The sequence below is a fragment of the Chroicocephalus ridibundus genome, chromosome 5, assembly GCF_963924245.1.
Source record: "Chroicocephalus ridibundus chromosome 5, bChrRid1.1, whole genome shotgun sequence".
Lineage (NCBI taxonomy): Eukaryota > Metazoa > Chordata > Aves > Charadriiformes > Laridae > Chroicocephalus > Chroicocephalus ridibundus.
The window spans coordinates 55,466,229-55,484,430 of NC_086288.1; the positions used below are offsets into that span (position 1 = coordinate 55,466,229).

General features: G+C 36.9%; 1 long non-coding RNA gene across 1 annotated transcript; it reads left to right on the plus strand.

Moving 5' to 3' along the window:
• The first annotated feature begins 1,564 nt into the window (after positions 1–1,564).
• Positions 1,565–8,098, plus strand: LOC134516308 (uncharacterized). The gene is made up of 3 exons (XR_010071279.1): positions 1,565–1,644; positions 5,209–5,299; positions 7,945–8,098. It is a non-coding gene; the product is annotated as an uncharacterized LOC134516308 (long non-coding RNA).
• The last annotated feature ends 10,104 nt before the right edge of the window (positions 8,099–18,202 follow it).

The window sequence follows — 18,202 nt, forward strand, 5'->3', positions numbered from 1 at the left end:
CCTCTGTCACCTCAGGCTTGGCATAGCTTTTGCCTAAGTACCTGTTTTCAGGCACTAAAGTATGTAGGGTAATGTGAGCATCTTTCCCCGTCCACTGCTCTTGTAAGCTCTCTTTATTGCACTGTCCTTATGCCAAATACTCTTTGGATGGCAGCACGCTAGTATTCATCATCATTGCCTGATATAAAAAAGCAACACTGTTGTTCTCCCATTAGCTCGCTCAGCTGCGAGGAAAAAGTCATCATTTTCCTTTTCATGAATACCTACGCTATAGGTGATTATGTGGCATCTGATATTCAGTGTGCACTTATTTCTCAGCTATCTTTTCTAATCATGGACATACGCTGTGAAAGAGGAAAAGATTTTACAGTCGGGCACAGATACAACCAGCTTCACACAGGTCATAATTAAGTAAGGCTGCAAAGGTCTGCCACAGCAGCTGTTGGGAGGCAATGAATGTTTCTGATTCTTTCTTTCACAACTTCACTCTGAGACAGCTACTGCTTTTATTGCTAATCCATGATCTAAATGGGACTTGGCTGTCTAACGCCTGAAGCTGCACCTGAATCAAAGTTGTACTTGTTCTGTTCTGCTACAGTCTAGAGAAAACCAGGCAATTTTCCTAGAGGGAAGGTGTATTACTTCAACTGCTTATGCACAAAAAACCAGCAACAAGTATCAACAAAGTCTGGAACTCTTATCTTGAATCAGTTTGATGTTTCCAGAGATGAAATTTTGTCTAAAATTAAACTGGATATATTTAAGCACGGAAGATTTCTTGATAGAAGTAACTTCTTACCCTACGGTTTGTAAATAGTTTGTAGGTGAATGAGGTTCCACTGAGAAGTACCACGGTCCCCCTCAAATAATGTATTTAATGCAGATGAGTTTGCATCAGTCTTTCAAATTGCCAAGTATGCCATGAATTTTGTCCTGTAAATCGATCCATTGTTCTTTCCTTTGCAAGTCAAACATAATCTTTTGCTCACAGTGACCTCTAGTGTGAATGAATGAAACAATGTAGTGCCATCCACAGTAGTGCAGGCAGAGCATTGTATGCATTCATACTGATTCCTGCTTAAGGGGACATGTATGTGTACCATCTGTTTGACTGTGTGACAGACTGCTTTATGGGTTAAACAAGCAAGCAAAACATGAACAGGAAACCATAAAACCAAGAACATTCCCTCAGCCATACTAAATAAATAAAGAATTTAAAAATATTTATGATTTTTGTGAAATTTTGTTTAGATTTTTCTTTATTAAAAACTCCATGTGTGATTCAGGTAATTTCCAGCACTCCCAGGTGCCAAAGATTGCATTTACTTTCTGAAGTACAGCCTTGTACTGGATTTAGTATAGAGAGACAAATCAGAAGGCAGTGATGCAAGAATTTCTACTAGGACTGCTGTAAAATGTACAGATTCTCCAACCCTGACCCCAATATAGTTATGAATTATCCTCAATGTATTACATACATTTTTGTCACCCAAGTATATTGGAGTAATTTTCCCCCTCTCTTTTGCAGAACAACTTGAATGGATTAAAAAAAAAAAAAAAAGAAGCTTAAAGCAAAGATTTTTCTGTTCAGTTCCTCCCAAACTGCAGGAGAAAAGAAGAAAGCGGAGCACATCATTATAGCAAGTGAGTTAGCAAGGAAATTCCCTGATGGTTGGCAGTGTTAAATCTGGAATGTAATAGTTAAAGGGAATTTAGCTCTGGAATTAGTTAATTCAATCCTTGAATTCATGCTATGAAGCATCTTCCCACATTTCAGGAGGAATAATCTTTGGCCACTTTGGATGAATACAAATGATCATTTCTTTGTGAAACAGACAAGTTCATATGGCTTGAAATACAAAGCGTTAATAATTTGCAAAGGATACTACAAATTTTTTTTTCTATAAACTACCTTCAGTCCTTTCCAGGATTCCATCTGCTACACAGTAGCAAACATAGACATGTTGCGTTCTGTCCACAAAACATTATGTATAAATTGCTGTCTGAAAACTGAGTTGCTACATCTCAGCTTCAGGCACGTGTAGTCTAAAGGATTCTGTAATAGAGATTGTGTAGAATTTAATTAAGTTTTTAAAAATGTGCAAAACTGTCACATTGAAAATTAAATTTCTGACAGGAAATATATGCTGTTAGTCCTATACATGTCAGATCAAATTGTATCATATTGTGGCTTTCAGTGTTTTAGTCAGGAAGCCTTCACAGAGTCATATTAGTCATTAAACTTTCAAATCATGTTTATGTCAATATTGCTATCTGCAAATCTCACTGCTTCCTGCCTAAAAAACTGGCCACTTATTTCAAAGCTTTGAATACAAGCACACTGACAGAAATGTGAAAAGAAAGCCAAGTGCTCAGGAATTATTAAATAGAGATTTTCAGAATTATTATTTGTAAAGGTCACATTATTCATTGCTAATTACATAAAATAATTACGAGAAAGGGTTCAGACAATTGGAAATGCAGATTTAAACCTCTGTTCTTGTCCATTCGGCTCTTATCTTCCCAAAACCTTTGACATACAACTTTTCTACAATATTTCACTATGCTTGTTCAGATTTTATTGATGCATGTCAGTAGTCCAATCCTGTTCCAATCCTGCATCAAAAGCAACAGAATTTACTAACTGTGACAGTGACTTTACCTGACATTAAAAGGAGTGTAGGGACAGGTTGCAGCTCTTTAATAATGCTATTTTGTCATAGCAAATTAAATCATCTAATTATTCTCATGGTGCCAAATGTAGTTAGTCTGTATTCTTGCAGGATGGTGTTTGTCAGCTTGAACCATTTCAACATCTTCACAATCCTGTCTATAGTTACTAAGTTATACACTCAAGGCTCCCACCAGGTGGCAATAACGCTCTTCATTCTTTAAAGCACTTGCTATATTTTAGGTGGTAGAAATGTATGTTATGTACTAATGAGATGGGATAAAAAATTGTGATTTATAATAAAGTGAAGTTGATGTAAAATGTGATTTTCCTGAACTCTTAAGGTACCTATGAAAAGTCATTTGTAAGTGGGAACAGACTGCAGGGTACTGGGCAATAGCCATTATTTGGTCCTTAAGATCTATTTCAATATAAATACAAGTAACATATTCTACTTGGTTCCTGAGAAACTGAAATTGTTTAAATTTTCCTTTTGATGAAACTGCAGACAGCAGACAGTGTGAAATGCTAATTTACTAGCGGGAACTTAAACCTCAGAGGTCTCACAATTTTAGCTCAAATTTAGACTGATCAAATTCACACCTTCAGCTACAAATGAAATGCTCCTTTTCGACTTTTAATCTAGATGTATTTTTGTAACTGCTGTACAACTGCTGTATTCCTATCTTGTATTTCTGGAGGAGAAAATATCTGCACACATGCACTGTAGGACTCCCATTTGCCAGAAGTGGTGGTCTTGCTGTGCGCTCGCTTCTCAGATGCTGTGCACGTGGTCAGCAATCTTTGTATGACACGTTACAGACTTCACCTGCAGAGCTGTGCACCTGCTTCAACCAGCAGTATGAGTTTCACATACTCAGGGTTTCCAGATTTATTGCAGCCCAGTTAGAGTTACTGGTCTGACAGCACGCAAAGAGTCCTTGACCAGTGAGAAAAATCCTCAAATTTCTCCTAGAAGTTTGCAGGAAGAAAAAGAGGGCATGTGTGAGGAAAGCAAAAGATAGAACTGTTGTGGTATCTCAAAACTAGTCACACGATAGTTACTTGACTCTTCAGTGTCTTGCCATGCACAGGCATGCAGTGCGCTCAGTTATTTTCTTGAGTTCCCTATGATTATACATCACAAAGACTAAGTGCCCAAAATGATCTTCACAAGGAATGAAGATGACAGCATCTAATCAGTCAAGTAGTAAGTCCTAATGAAGGAGGTGGAGATAAACACTACAAACTTTCTCACACAGAGGAAACAGTTTAGAACAAATGCCTGTTTCTGCTCATAAATTACAACACAACCTATATACTTTTTAAGAACTGAGGTCATCTTGTATACTTTACATGCATTTTTTGTACATTTTCAGTCAGCAGAACTCTATGTTCCAGAATTGTACCTGTCATTTAATAATTTCCACAAATCCTATGCAAGTAAAATAATTTTTCCTGCTCCCTCATGTAGAGGTGTACATACATAAAATTTCATAAGCATTTCCAAACCATTTTACTGTGACCTCAGAAAACAGAACTGGTCAGCATTGTATCTTGTACATTCTGAATTTTAACCTATTGCAACTTGTGTGATCACATATACTACACATTTTCATTTTTTTCCACAAAATGCTTACACTTGGCATAAAGAAAAAGCTGCTGTAGGAAAAGATGATAGCAACATAGGCATTATTTTTTTCTACTGTAGCTATATAGAATTTGAAATCGCAGAGAAAAGTAATTCATAACATTGGTTGAAATAGGATGTTGCATTTGGTTCAGGTTAAGGAACGTGTAAGGTGATTTCGAGTTACTGCCTTTGATGTAACAGCTTATGAAACATAACTACTAGTTTTATCTGAGTATATAATGAAACATCCATAAACCTGAAAAATTATATTTAATATGCAATTTAGGAACAGTTTTAGTTTTCACATGTTTTTAACAGGTTATTGGAAGAAAAGCCTTTGAACACAAATAGCTAAGACAAAAAGGCTGCTAAAGATGTTCCTGAGAAAGAACGTGAGTTAGGTTTTCCTTTTTTTCCCCATCTTTGTACTCGGTTCTTCATCTATCAGTATTTGGTTTACCAGAATTTTGGGCTTCCCAGTATGCAGTAAACACTCTCACCATTAGTGCTGAGTCAGATACTTCCAAATTCTTTGGTTTGGCATATTGTACACAATAAATACCTTTTTTTTTCCCTCACTGTATTGTAAGCTCATATTTGTTGTGCTGTATGCTCTAGGTCATTCTAGCATTACTGTTTGCCCAGATTCTCATTAAGGATGTATGACTGGGACCGCTTTTTTCCCAGGTGGATTGGTATTTCCAAGATGAATCTTTTGTCATACCTTTTCGTCCATCCACTTAGACTCTTTGAGTTCCATGCACTTCTTTCCTCTTTATGTGACTGTATGCCTGAATTATTCCTAGAATTAGGCTGAATATCTCTGTTAAATAAAGCTTAGATAAGGCTTAGATGAGACAAAGACAGCCATAGATACTTATGATTTCTTCCTCCCCCATTTTAGTTTTCCATGTGTTTTGGTTAGAAATGAACAACAAAATGTTGTGCAATAAAACCCTTGGAAGATGGAAAATATGCAAGACTTTGGGAAAGAGGTAAGTACTGTCATGCATTTGCAAAATGTTCTGGAACCTGAGAGATGGCATATTCAGGATGGCAGTGCAACCCTGCTGTGTTCATCATAGTGTGCATACAAGCAGTCAGTGTGACATGGCTGTGAATCCTGCTCTACATGAGCCTTACATGTCCTGGACTTGTTAAGGTGTTGAGTTTTTCCAGTATTAATGTGTTGAGCTGGCTTAAGTTTGGGCTGTGTAAAGAAAACAAGGATTCAGCAATAGTTTCAGACCAAGAGTCTTGTAAACAAGCATCATGAACAAATAAATGACAGGCAGATTTCAGCCTGCAGGCTCAAATAACAACTGTTTTAACAGTTGCGAGTTGGAAGGAACTGAGTAATTTTAGAAACAGAGCCATTTTTATCTGGTTAAAAGGCAACAAGCATACAAAAGAGCTATGAATATTTTAAAAATTACATGTTTTCTTCAGAAATGGTGCTTCCTGGGCAAAATAAGTTGCTACGGATGATCAAGCAATATTTGGTGGGATGAGAAATCCAGAGAGAGAAGCCTGCAGGAAGAATTTGCGGGGAGCTAGGTAGACCCTCCTAGAACAGAAGGTGGAGAGACGACTGTTAAGATGACTGTGTTTCAGAACACAGCTTCTTTTTAGTTGACAATGCTCTATGATTGCGAGAATATTTGATAACTGCTTGCCAATTTAATTGCCTCAGAAGAAAGAAAACTCTGGATTTGTTGAGGTAAATCATAGCTGATTCCCTATAGACTGCATCTTGGGTCCAATTATGAAAGTAGGAAAAAGAAATCACCTCCACGGACACACGCTATTTGAGATCACAGTCCTGAACAACTGGACTTTGAAAAACCAGTCAGCCTGAGAGAAAATTTCTGATACTTTAAACAGACATAAGCTTATGTTAGATATGTGAAGTCTTTTAAATGACCTCAAATTTCTTTTCTCCTTGTTCACTTTCTGAACAGCCTGGCATTAACTCACAGGGAGGCTCTCAGAAGTCTTAAAAGGTCTTAAAAGCTTTTGTAATCTTAAATATGATTTGTAGTAGTAATAATAAAAGAGAAGATTTATCGCATTACCATTCATTATTTGCAGATGAAAGAGCACAGGAAACGTGTGAAATTTCACTCTTTAAAAAGAATTTCTAAGTAACTTGAAAGCCACAAAATCTTGCCATCTCAAAATGTTGATTTCTAAAAGCTGCTTAGCTTGAGGAGATAGATGATGTGAAAGAAAATTAATAATACTTTAATTGTTGGCTCCTAATTCGATTCTTTCACAGTAGTTCAAACTTGAAAAAAAACAGTCCAGTAAATGCAAAAAAATATTATTAGTTCTTTGTTTCTATTGAAAGTGTCATGTCAGTAACTGGGTAACTTTTTCAGGGCAACAGTGAATTCTGATTATTTGTTAGCAGGTTAGAGGAAAAGGGACTTCAACTTTTCATTCATTAATGACTTAAATGTATAAACACAGAATCATCAAGATCAACATGAGAATGGAAGCAGTAAGACTAGCAATAGCAAAAACGTGAGGTTCGCAACAGCAAAGACTGATCTGTGAGTTAGATAAATCATTACAGTCCTCCTTTTGCCATTAAATTTAGCTATGACTACCTGTGCCAGAGCTGAGGTTGAAATAACTGGAGGATGTTCTACAACATGAAATTAAAAGGATACTGTACAACCATGGTGTACCAGGTAGCTATCAATAAAGCAGACATCCATACAGTCCAATATTGTGTAGTAGTCTTTTATGAGGACCAAGGAAGAAATATTCCCTGCATTTTCATGTGAAGCACACCATCAGCAGAATAATTCTGCAGCCACAAGGGTGTTCTCTAGACCTGCTGCTGTGGAACAGAGAAAGTATTTTACTCCAATTCCTAGCAAATTAATGTATTTAGTTATTCTTGAAAAATGCGTTCCCCTGCATAGTGTTTTCCAGAGAATGTCTCTTTCAATCCCCAGAAAGCTCTTTTAAAAGTTGCCTCAAAGGCTAAGCAAAACAAATAAGTTTTTTGTGGTTTTAAATTCTCCAGGCTAGAGATCCATGCATGAATGTTCCTCTTCTGGCACAGGATTTCAAGGCATCAACTTGCCACTGAAGATACAGAAAGAGCTATTGCCTATTGAATTAGCGAGCTTCCCTGGATCTGTTCTGCAGATGCTCTTTAATCCGTATTCCCTCAACGTTATTATCCATCTTCTAATCTTTTGTTTTCTTTCCCTTACAAATAAGAGGGATACGTTCAGTCAACCTGTTTCTAATATACTGAGTTAAAGTACCAAATGCAACTTCACGCTTAAAAATTCCTCTCTACAGCTAAAAAGATTCATGATTACACATTCTGTTTTATAAGTAATAATTTGCCTTTCACATAGTTTTTAATATGCATATCCAAAAGCTTTCTAATCATACTGTTCCCAGATAGATTCAGCAACAGAATAGAAAGTTACATAGTAGGTTTGATAGCCCACACTCCAAAGCTGTAAAAAGCACCTGCAAAGACACTTACCTACACTAAGGAAGCCTGGAATCTAGAAAAGGCATGCATTACCATTTCAGTTCTCTTCTCTTTATGCATGTCATTTTTTTAAATCCTTTTTTTAATCATTTCTTTGTTACATTTCTACTCATACAGTTACAATTTTCTGGCTTTGAAGAGATAAAGACCAACACTGAAGATTTGGTATGTATCCAGCAGTGATAGAGAAGAATCAGTATTGTAATACCATGGGTTCTTTTAACACTGAACAGAAATAAATCTGTACGTTTTGAATGAATCATCTCAGTATACCTAGACACATTTATAAAAATGCCAGCATTAAAACAAATTACACTAATAATACGCAAAGTTTAAAAACGCAAGTGTTACAAAAGAAGAGTCAAGTCTTGCACTTGGGAAGGAATAACCACACTAACCAGTACAGGCTGGGGTCCAGTAACCCACACTAACCAGTACACAGCGGGGGCCAGCCAGCTGAAAAGCAGCTTTGCAGAATAAGGCCTGAGGGCTGTGGTGGACAAGATGACCGTGAGACAGCAACATGCCGCTGTGGCAAAGATGATCAGTGGTGTCCTGGGCTGCATTAGGAGGAGCGTTGCCAGCAGGTCAAGGGAGGTGATCCTTCCCCTGTTGTCAGCACTGGTGAGGCCACATCTGGAGTGCTGTGTCCAACTCTAGGCTCTCCAGTGAATGGCCACGAAGATGGGACCAGAACATCTCTCATATGAGGAGAGGCTGAAAGAGCTGGAGCTGTTTAGTCTGGAGAAGAGAAGGTTCAGGGGATCTTATCAATGTTTATAAATAGCTGATGGAAGGATGTAAAGAAGACAGACTCACCTCAGTGGTGCCCAAGAGGCAATGGGCACAAACTGAAACACAGGAAGTTCCCTCTGGAAGTTTCTCAACTCTTTTGTTTTGAGTTACTGAATTTATCCAGTGAATATTCAATTGAATCTGCTGAAAGCAGTGGGATCTAAATGCCAGGTACTTGATGTACATGATAGATGCGAGCTACAGTATAGATATAATGCATGTGATTGTACAAAATGCACTGCCAAGTTAGGTATCTTAACTTGCATAAGGGAAGAAAAATAACATCAATGTTGTAAGAGAGGTTCTGTAAAGTACTGCTTTCCTACAATGTGCTCTTTTGCTACGAAGAGACCCAAAAAAAACCCCCCAAAACCAAAAACCCCACCACCATTTATATGTCCGACAAAGCAGGTCATTGTTTCATTCCCCTGCTTAGATGAAAAAAAAGCAGAATGGTGAAGACCAAAAGTATTTAGTAAAGCTAGAAGCTAGTATCCACTAAATAACAAATAATACAGACCCATTATTTGCTGAAAGGATAAAATTGCCACCAAGGGTTACCGGGAGACCAGGCTGAACAGAAAAAACTCCACAGGCAATGCTTTTAAGATTTTGGCTAGTCCTGACTCCACAGATAAGAAGGAATTTTTTTATGATGTGATGGGTCTCTGCAAATGCATTTAATGCAGGTATATATGCTCAGTAACTCTCATTGCTATTGCAAGTCCATTTCATAGATGTGCATACACAGAACCTCTTTGTCCTCTTTGCAGCTTCAAACACCCTGAGAGGGTGAAAGAAGACAAGCTACGTTTAACTCCTAGCCCCCATAGCTCTGTTATAAAAGAACTTTGTTTCTAGAGATACACCATTCATCCCCTCTTTTCTCTTTGGTGTTCGCCATATCAATATTTTTGGGAGTTACTTGAGAATTTCAGTCTGAACAGCTTTATTCTGTAGTAATTTCTCTTTCTTCATAATGAGAGGACCAGGGTTGTCTTCTTATTTGCCAAGAGTTGCATGTAACACCTCTAAAGTGAGCGCAAACATACTCTAACTAGGGTTGGAATCAGCTAAGAATAGAAGGTGGGTCATCAGAAGACATACATATCTCAAGTGAAATGCTTCCTCAAGGGTGAAGGAAACCCTGACGGTTACCTGAATGCATGGTGAAGATTTATAGCTGAGACATATAAACAGAGAACAATGCAAGTGAAAAATTAATCTACCACAATAAAGAAGAGCAGCCAGGAAATCCATATTCCCCTTAAGCGGGACAGAGCAATGAGCTCAGTAAGCCACTTTAACTGCATCTCATACATGAAAAGGCACCGAGTTTCTTAGGAGAGACTGGTATCAGGACTGAATTGCTGCCTTGCCTCAGGCCTCACATTGGCCATTTTCTGTAGCTCTGTTTGTCTGCAAAAGCTACTTAACTGCCTTTCTGAAGGACCTTACGAATTGTTAAATAAGGCAAAGATTTAGAGAAAGTTTCTACTGTGTATCAGGCAAAGTGATATACTTGGAGAAAAGGCCATCCAAGCTTGTGGACATGCAAACACTTCAGGTATTATGAAACACCAAAAAAATTCGAAGATATTAAATACTAGCAAAAACACATCTAAAAAATAACCTAATGTTTTTAGTTATGCACTTACTCATTCTTACATCTGTCCCTATTTTATTTGTTCATACTAAGAACATAGAATTTAACATTAAAGGCTACAGTATTGACTAGATTTTTTGTACCTTCCTCCCCCCAAAAGTCCTCCAAACCAAACAGCTCTACAAAACAGTGATTCCTTCACAAATTGCTTACTAAGATAAAAACTCCAAAGACACAGAAATCAGGATGCAAGTAAAGGCAAAAACCACAGCAAATATACCTAAAAGGACAGGAATACGTTGCAAAGGCAAGTATAATTGTGGTCTCGCCTAATATCGCACCTCTTACTTTTGTATTCCTAATATCCTTTATCTTAGGTCTGTGTATATTTAAGCAAATGCTTACAAAACCCCATCAAGGTAGTATCAGCTATCTGGCTTGTAATATGTGCCATCTATCCCTCTCCACTGCTTAAATGCAGTTTTAATGCACGTGCATCAGTCACAGGTATAGCAAGAAATACACTTCTGAGATACACCTCCTGGAAATACTGCTGCTGGTGAACAAATAAATAATGTAATTCTGATTTTCATAAATAGAAAAGGAATGCAGGCACATTTTCAACATTTGACAGAATCTGCAGTTCCCTGTTTGCATTTCCCTGGTTTTCCCCAATATATTAATCAGAAGAGGCCATTATATTCTCTATTGAATGCAGAATTCAGATGTACTTTTCATTGAAGGAAATGACTTAGCTTCCTCAATGGAATTAGAATTTATCAACATAGCTCAAAACAAACAAAATACAACATTTTGCACAGCTCACCACTGAGTGTTGTCTTCAGTCACTCTCCTGCTGACTTTGTTAACTGCAAAGGAAACTATTGAAAAAAAAATGACTATATGATTACAAAAACACAGGACTGGAAGAGATTCAAAACCAATCCTCTACTGCTTTTCTCCCTGTCGTAATGCTGGATCCACTGCTCTGCTGGAATTCATCCAGGAAAGATTAAACAAAATGACTCCTCACTTTCAAAGACAATCTGCTACAGTTCTCTTATTTTACCATTACAATGATTCCAATACACAATGTTACATTTTATACAGCTAATCTGTGATCTGGGATAGGTCAATAACAGGATGGATCAAGAAACCAATACGGGATGAAGAATAAGTGGCTAGGTAGCAGTACAGTGGGGATTACATTAGATTAAAAAAATGATAAATCAAGAATGCCATTCTATTTCAGATAAAGGGAAGTGCCGTCATGGAATGTAAGGCATATAGGAGGTGATCCTTTCACTACTCACGATTGTAAGGACACAGCTGCCACACTTCAAAACTCAGGTTCATACTTTGGAAAGAGGCGAATTGCAGGGACAAAGTCTGGAGGAGAGCAGTGAGTGATCAAAAACCTAGATGGAAAAGGTTGGGAAAATTAGTCTTTCAGCCTTAGCAAAGAAGATACATCAAAATATGCAAAGTCTACAAAGAGAATGCTTTCAGTGCTCAAGGGGGATAGAGCAGGTAGTAATAACTTGCAGCAAAGAAGATTTAGATTAGACATTAAAACTTTACAAGAACACTGAAACAGACCATCTGTACAACCATCATCAGAAGGGTTTTTTAAGAGGATGCAATACAAACTTCTATGAGGAATATCCAGGTAGTAGGAATAATGCCTTGGAGAACGGTATAGTTCAGATAATCTATCAAAATTCCATCCAGCTCTGAGATTTTTACCAATGTTCCTTTATTCTTCAAATATAAATAGTTTCTCAGTTTACCACAAAGGGTATTCACTTTGTGATCCGCTCTTCTTTTAAAGAAGTTTTGAGAAGCTTCAGAATATTGATATGTATTCAATTCCATTTGAATTTTGCAATATACCACTTTTAAAAGGGATGATAATAATAATATTCTGTTATTATTTGCTACCTCTGTTAATCTCACTAAGTTAACCTAAAAAGGTTTTTCTGCTGGACACAGCTGAGACCACTGATCAGCCAGAGTCTTGTTTATTTTTATAAGAGCCAAATTTGGATATCTGATCAGCATAATGCTTTGCTTGCTCAAAAGATTGCTTAGCTAACACAATGGCTGAAAATATTCATAGTTAGCAATTTAAAAGCCAGCAATACATTTGTCTTTTATTTTCTCATAATTTTTTTTGACATACATATGTGAATTATTGCATTAATTAATCTTCATACAATAAGAGATATGCTGTTTACTCATGTTCTGGGTGACATCTGGTTTTAAGATAAAACTTTCAATAGCAGAGTGGAAAGAAACAAATCTTCAAGAAACTCTTGGGACACTGGATAAAAAAAAAAAAGACCAATTTAATTCTTAATTTAGATTTCCTTTAGCTATCTTAATCTCACCCTGACCTCTGGTGGACTGAGAGGGGGCAAGGAAAGTGTAGCAATTTCTTAAACCTTTTTAAAAAGTTATATGAAAAGACTAAAAGACTATTTCAATAAAATGCGATTTGAGGTTCACAAAATTTTCTAGGCTACAAATTTTTAACTCACCTGATCTTTCCTTTGGGCCATTCTCAAAGTCTTTAGAATAGGCAAAGATTTTTTATGGTTAGGGCCCAAGCCACTTGGACTGATTCATGTAAGAATACACTCTAATGGGGTAAATCACCTAAATAATTTAATGCTGTCATAGCCTTTGATAGATACACGAGGAACTGAAAATTCCTTTGGAGGTTTCATTTAATTTTCCCTTTCTTTTATGAAGTAGGGAAATGCTTTGCATTACACTGCCTCACAACTGGCACCACAAAGCGTTTTATACACAACGTGCCCGACTCATTCCATTTGAGCAAGAGGGGCGTCTGTAGGGGATGGGCAGGCTAAATTCTAAATGCAGTTGCACAAGCAAGTTAAATAAAAAAATAAAGTAGGGAAATGATGCAGAAATTCTGAGCACCTTCTGGGTGCTTTGCCAGATTTACTTGGCCTTGCCAGATTAAACCGATTTTGCACACTGGGCTCTGGGGTATTGACAAAGAGTGTTCTGTTTGCCTGTTGGTTTGTGTTTTTTTTTCTGCAATCTCCTTAGATGGGCTTTGGGAAATTGGGAAGACTGTACAGAGTGAATCAATTTTCATACAATACCTGCAGCATAAATTTGTCATCTTGGCAGCTCTTTTTTTTGAAGCAAATCATGAAACATAACCAAAGGAAGAGCCACAGAGGGAAAACCCCACGTTATGAAGTTCTGTGGCTACAGCCAGCCCTTGGGTGCCCGGATAGAGACTGACCAAGCTGCCTTCAGAATCAGCATAGCCATTAGCCCAGCAGGCTGTGAACCAGCCAGCTCACAAACAATGCTAGCTTAGGGATCTCAGCAGTTCAGTCAGCCTCTATCACCGACTGTCCTTTCCTCAATTATATATTTTTTGTATCTTCTCATAGCCCAATTTACGTATACTTTCTACTGTCTGTTCAGCCCCACTACTACATTACCATGGCCGGACAACAGTTGAATGGACCTTTTTGTAACTGTTATATGTATAATATCTTATTGGAATCTTCACCGCAACATTTTCATTCTATTGCTCTCTAACTGGGTCTGCAATTACATAGTTTGATTAAATTTTTTTTGACATGCATCCATGTTGCTTCTTATTCTGTATTTGCAATGTGATTCCCTCCTTCACTATAGAATGATAGTGGCAATCTACACCAGTGGATATTGCAGTTGGACTAGATGATCCTTGTAGGTCCCTTTGAACTATTCTATTCTATTCTATTCTATTCTATTCTATTCTATTCTATTCTATTCTATTCTATTCTATTCTATTCTATTCTATTCTATTCTATTCTATTCTATTCTATTCTGTATTACTCAGTTGCATACACTATATCTGTTCTTGTTTTGTCATATCAAATACATACCTTTTGAGCAGTCTTATTTTTCTCAATTCCAGCTGTGCTGCTAATCTTGAAGTGAACTACTGGGATAGTTGTCAAATATCCAAGTTCTGGAAGGCATTTTTCTGAAGCCATCTAAAGAAAAGAGGAGGGAAAAAAGACTGTTATAGTTCACTAAAACTTTTCTGAGGCCATAAGAAAATATAAAAACATCCCATGTTATTTGGACAGAAGTCTATATTGACACAATCTTAATTACTCAAGTTGTTACTGAACTCTGGGCAGTGTACTTTAAGACATTAATTGATTTTTTACCTTTTCCTAAGGACAAACACTGAAAAGACAGAGCTAATGTCATTAACCCTGTCTAAACTTTCTGCTTATTGTAGCCTGTTTTATTGAATGTAGATGAAATCGCCTTTAAAGTGGTATAAGGAAAGCAGAACTATATGGACAATTAATAAAATTTTTTTGTTCTTACTGTAAGATTAATTATATCCGATACTACTAGTTTTTAAACTTGAGAAATATTTTTATTTTGCTCTGTTGCACATTAACCTGTCACTTAACAGAGATTAAATACGCTGTTATTTAAGAACAAAAGCATATAAATTATGCACCACCACAAAATCTACAGATAGCTAGGAAAAACAACTGTTATTTTGCCTTTGAGCACTTAAAAGAACCTGATAATATAGGAGCAATTCCAGCATCTTCACTGACAAATACCATGCTAGTGCATCACTGGAATGAGTAATGCAGTACCTATTTCATCTTCCATGCGGTATAACTCAATGATTCCAGTATCCTCTCCTTTGGATAGCAGCTGGTCCTATCCAATTTCAACCTCTAAAGAAAAGACCACATTCAAGATTCAAAGTCCTACTCTGTCTTTAAAGAGAGCTGCTTCCTAGTGAAACAGCAGACCTTGCAGATCTCCTGTGCTCAATTACACCCTAGTTTCCAAAGATATACAAATACTTGGATCCTCTCCTCTTTTAATAGGGAAAAGACAAGGAATTTATTAGGCTAGCTACTCATCTCCCTTTCTTTCTTCACAAAGATGAACTTCGTGACAGCAACCTTTTTTTTCATTCTATAAGAAAGGTACATCCAAGGGAATCCCTCAATATGCCCCAAAACAAAGACCTTGCAGTTATCTGCGCAACAGCAGTCAATTATTTCTTGATTCTGTATACTGATTGAAGATTTATATCAGTGTGCATAACAGAAGCTGTGGTGTTTCTAAATGAACATTTCCAACTATCAGCTATCCTTTGAAATGATGCATAACCGTGTATTATGTCCTGACTGCCTGCAGTTTTGAATCCATAGATACAAGAAAATCACATCTACTTTGTAACCACATAAACTGCTGCAGAAGTCCTAAAATCTTCAATATGATTAAAATCTGATATTAATTGGATGATTAATAAAACATATTTTCTTTTATTTTTTCCTTTGCACTTAAAGTTTCTGTTACAGGAATGCGACAACTCAGAGTTGCCAAACATACATAATATTATCAATATATACACTATAATAAGATCTTGTCTTCAGGAAGTTGAGGTGGCCACTAAACAACTCATCCATAAAAAGAAAGAATAAGAATCACAAAGAGAAAAAAAAGGTCCACCAAAATGACATGTTTTTAACAGCCATGTTTAGCAGCCTTTTTCCAGCAAAGCTCTGAATAGCTCAGTGCATTATGTACTAAAGCAAGCGTGAGTGAACCACAGGCACACATCCTCAGAGAATTCCTTCTAAGAAGTATAATGGCTGTTATTTTTACCCTTTTAATCCCTAGCTTCTTATTATTACAGCTAATCATCTCAACATATGCATTAAAGAGAGCTATGCAGGTAGGACTAGAAATCAATTGCCATCCAAAGCCCTAGTGCTTACTTCTATAGCAGCATCTTTGACCAAACATGGATTAATATATCGTAAATCTTCAGTTTTCCCTTTGGTTTTAACATGAGTCAAATGCTTTATTCCCATATTCTACAGCATAGTCATTAACTTCATCTATTTATACTGTCATTTTTAATTTGATATGTGACTGCACAGCAAGGCAGCTTTTAACCAAGTCAGCTGTACATAAAACCTATAATAAATCGTAATTTTAGGGTGTGTATTCCCAGAAGACTCTTCCCCCTCCATTAAGGAAAAAGTGACTTCTCAAAAAGAGGTGCAAGAAAATATTAAAAGTGCATACATATCCACACAGCCACATGCCCACACACAAAAGAAAGGAATATTGTACAGTCTACTCAGTGCAATACAGAAAAGTAACTTGTGATTGTTAGAACTACATTTGGAAGAGAACATATTTCAAGTCTTAATTGCAGTGTGATTCCTTTGGCTGCTACTGATAACTGTGCCTGGTAAGTACTCCCTATTAGAAGCACATGTTCGTAACACATGCTATTTCTGGATATTCTACCAACACCCACCTATGGCAGAACCCATCAATAGGGTGGGAGAGAGGGAAGAACAACTCCGACAAGATATACCACAACTTGTCATATCAGCGTTTCTATCATTTGTAAAAGAAGATTTGATTCTGACAAAATATGTGTTATAGAAAGAATTTGTTCGATGCGCACGAGGCTGTAGGCAGGTGTAGGCAGTTCCTGCCCTTGGCCAAACGGAATGGTGTCCCCCACCAGTTACACTTCCACTTTACGAGCTACAGACACCAGCAACAGTTTCCCTTTTGGTTCAGCAGATACAAATTCTGTTTTGAAATTCAGCAGCATGGTAGGTGATGGGGTTTTTTGTGCGTGTTAATGCCACTATCAATTTTATACATGACTGCACAGCAAGATGGATTCTCCAGGGGTATGTAAGTGGCACCTCTGCTCTGGGGCCAAGATAGCCTTGACAAGAGATTCACCCATGATGTGGAGAGGCAGCCCAGGCATCCCACATGCAGACACTTAGCAGGCCAGCTGTCTGACCAAAACACATCCCAACTACTACAGAAAATCAGGTCAGCTCTTCCCAGCAATCTTGAATCTGAAAAAATAGTTTCTTTAAAAAATTTTAAATGAATATGAAAACATTACTGTTTTAAATGAAAATCCACTGCAAGTTTCACAATGCTGCTATAAATTAGAAGAATAAACCTCATTCCATTTAAATGACTCTGAATCTCCCAGGCTTTCTGAAATGGATGTCTTGAATCCAACTTTTCTGGAAAAATCATTCCCATAAAAGATCACACCCAAATCCTTTAAAGTGGATAATTACAGTCAGTCTACTTGAAGTTCCCCTAAGATTTGTTCATTTTTTTTCTTTCTTCTCCTGAGCAGTATTAACATTAATAATAGTCAGTGCCAAGCGGTGATAAGTTTTAAATATGGCCATATATTATACATAATTGTTGTAGTGTGGCTACGCACTATTATATAGTTGCCTGCAGATGGCTGCATTTCAATGGGAAAAACCCACACTCTGTAAAAAACAAAATCTGTCCTTAGACGTGTATTTCTGATTTCTAAATAATAATATTAATAATAATATTAACAAGATAACAATAACAATGACAACAACAATGATAACAACAACAACAACAACAATAATAAAAAGTAATCAATGCAATCCTTTTACATTTACGGCAGCAGATAATCTGCATGTAAATCAGTTTCAGAAGTGCTCTAGGATTTTTTTTTCATAAAAGAAAGTAAGAGCTTAAAGCATTATAATTATTCAGAGCTGAAGTTTTAAAACTTCTCACATTTCAAGGTTTAACTGAGTAGGAGGACCACCACTGTTTACAAGGGATTTTTATTATGATTAAAAAGCCCGGGCAAATTTAGAGCAAGGATTCTGATATTCTTCTGCAGGCTGCAGGCTTAAAGCTCTTTAAAATGAGTGTATCAATATTAAAAATGGATTAACTTTTCAATTACAGCCTGTCCTTGAAATTTGATTTTGCTTTCTACTTAATATAGTTACTTCAGCATGAGTACGATAAAGTCAAAGTGCCTCTAATTCTAAACTGCATAGCTGTAAAGTTACCAAAAGGTTTTTAATGCATTTTTAAAGTGTTACTTCTAAGCCTCAGTTCCATTCC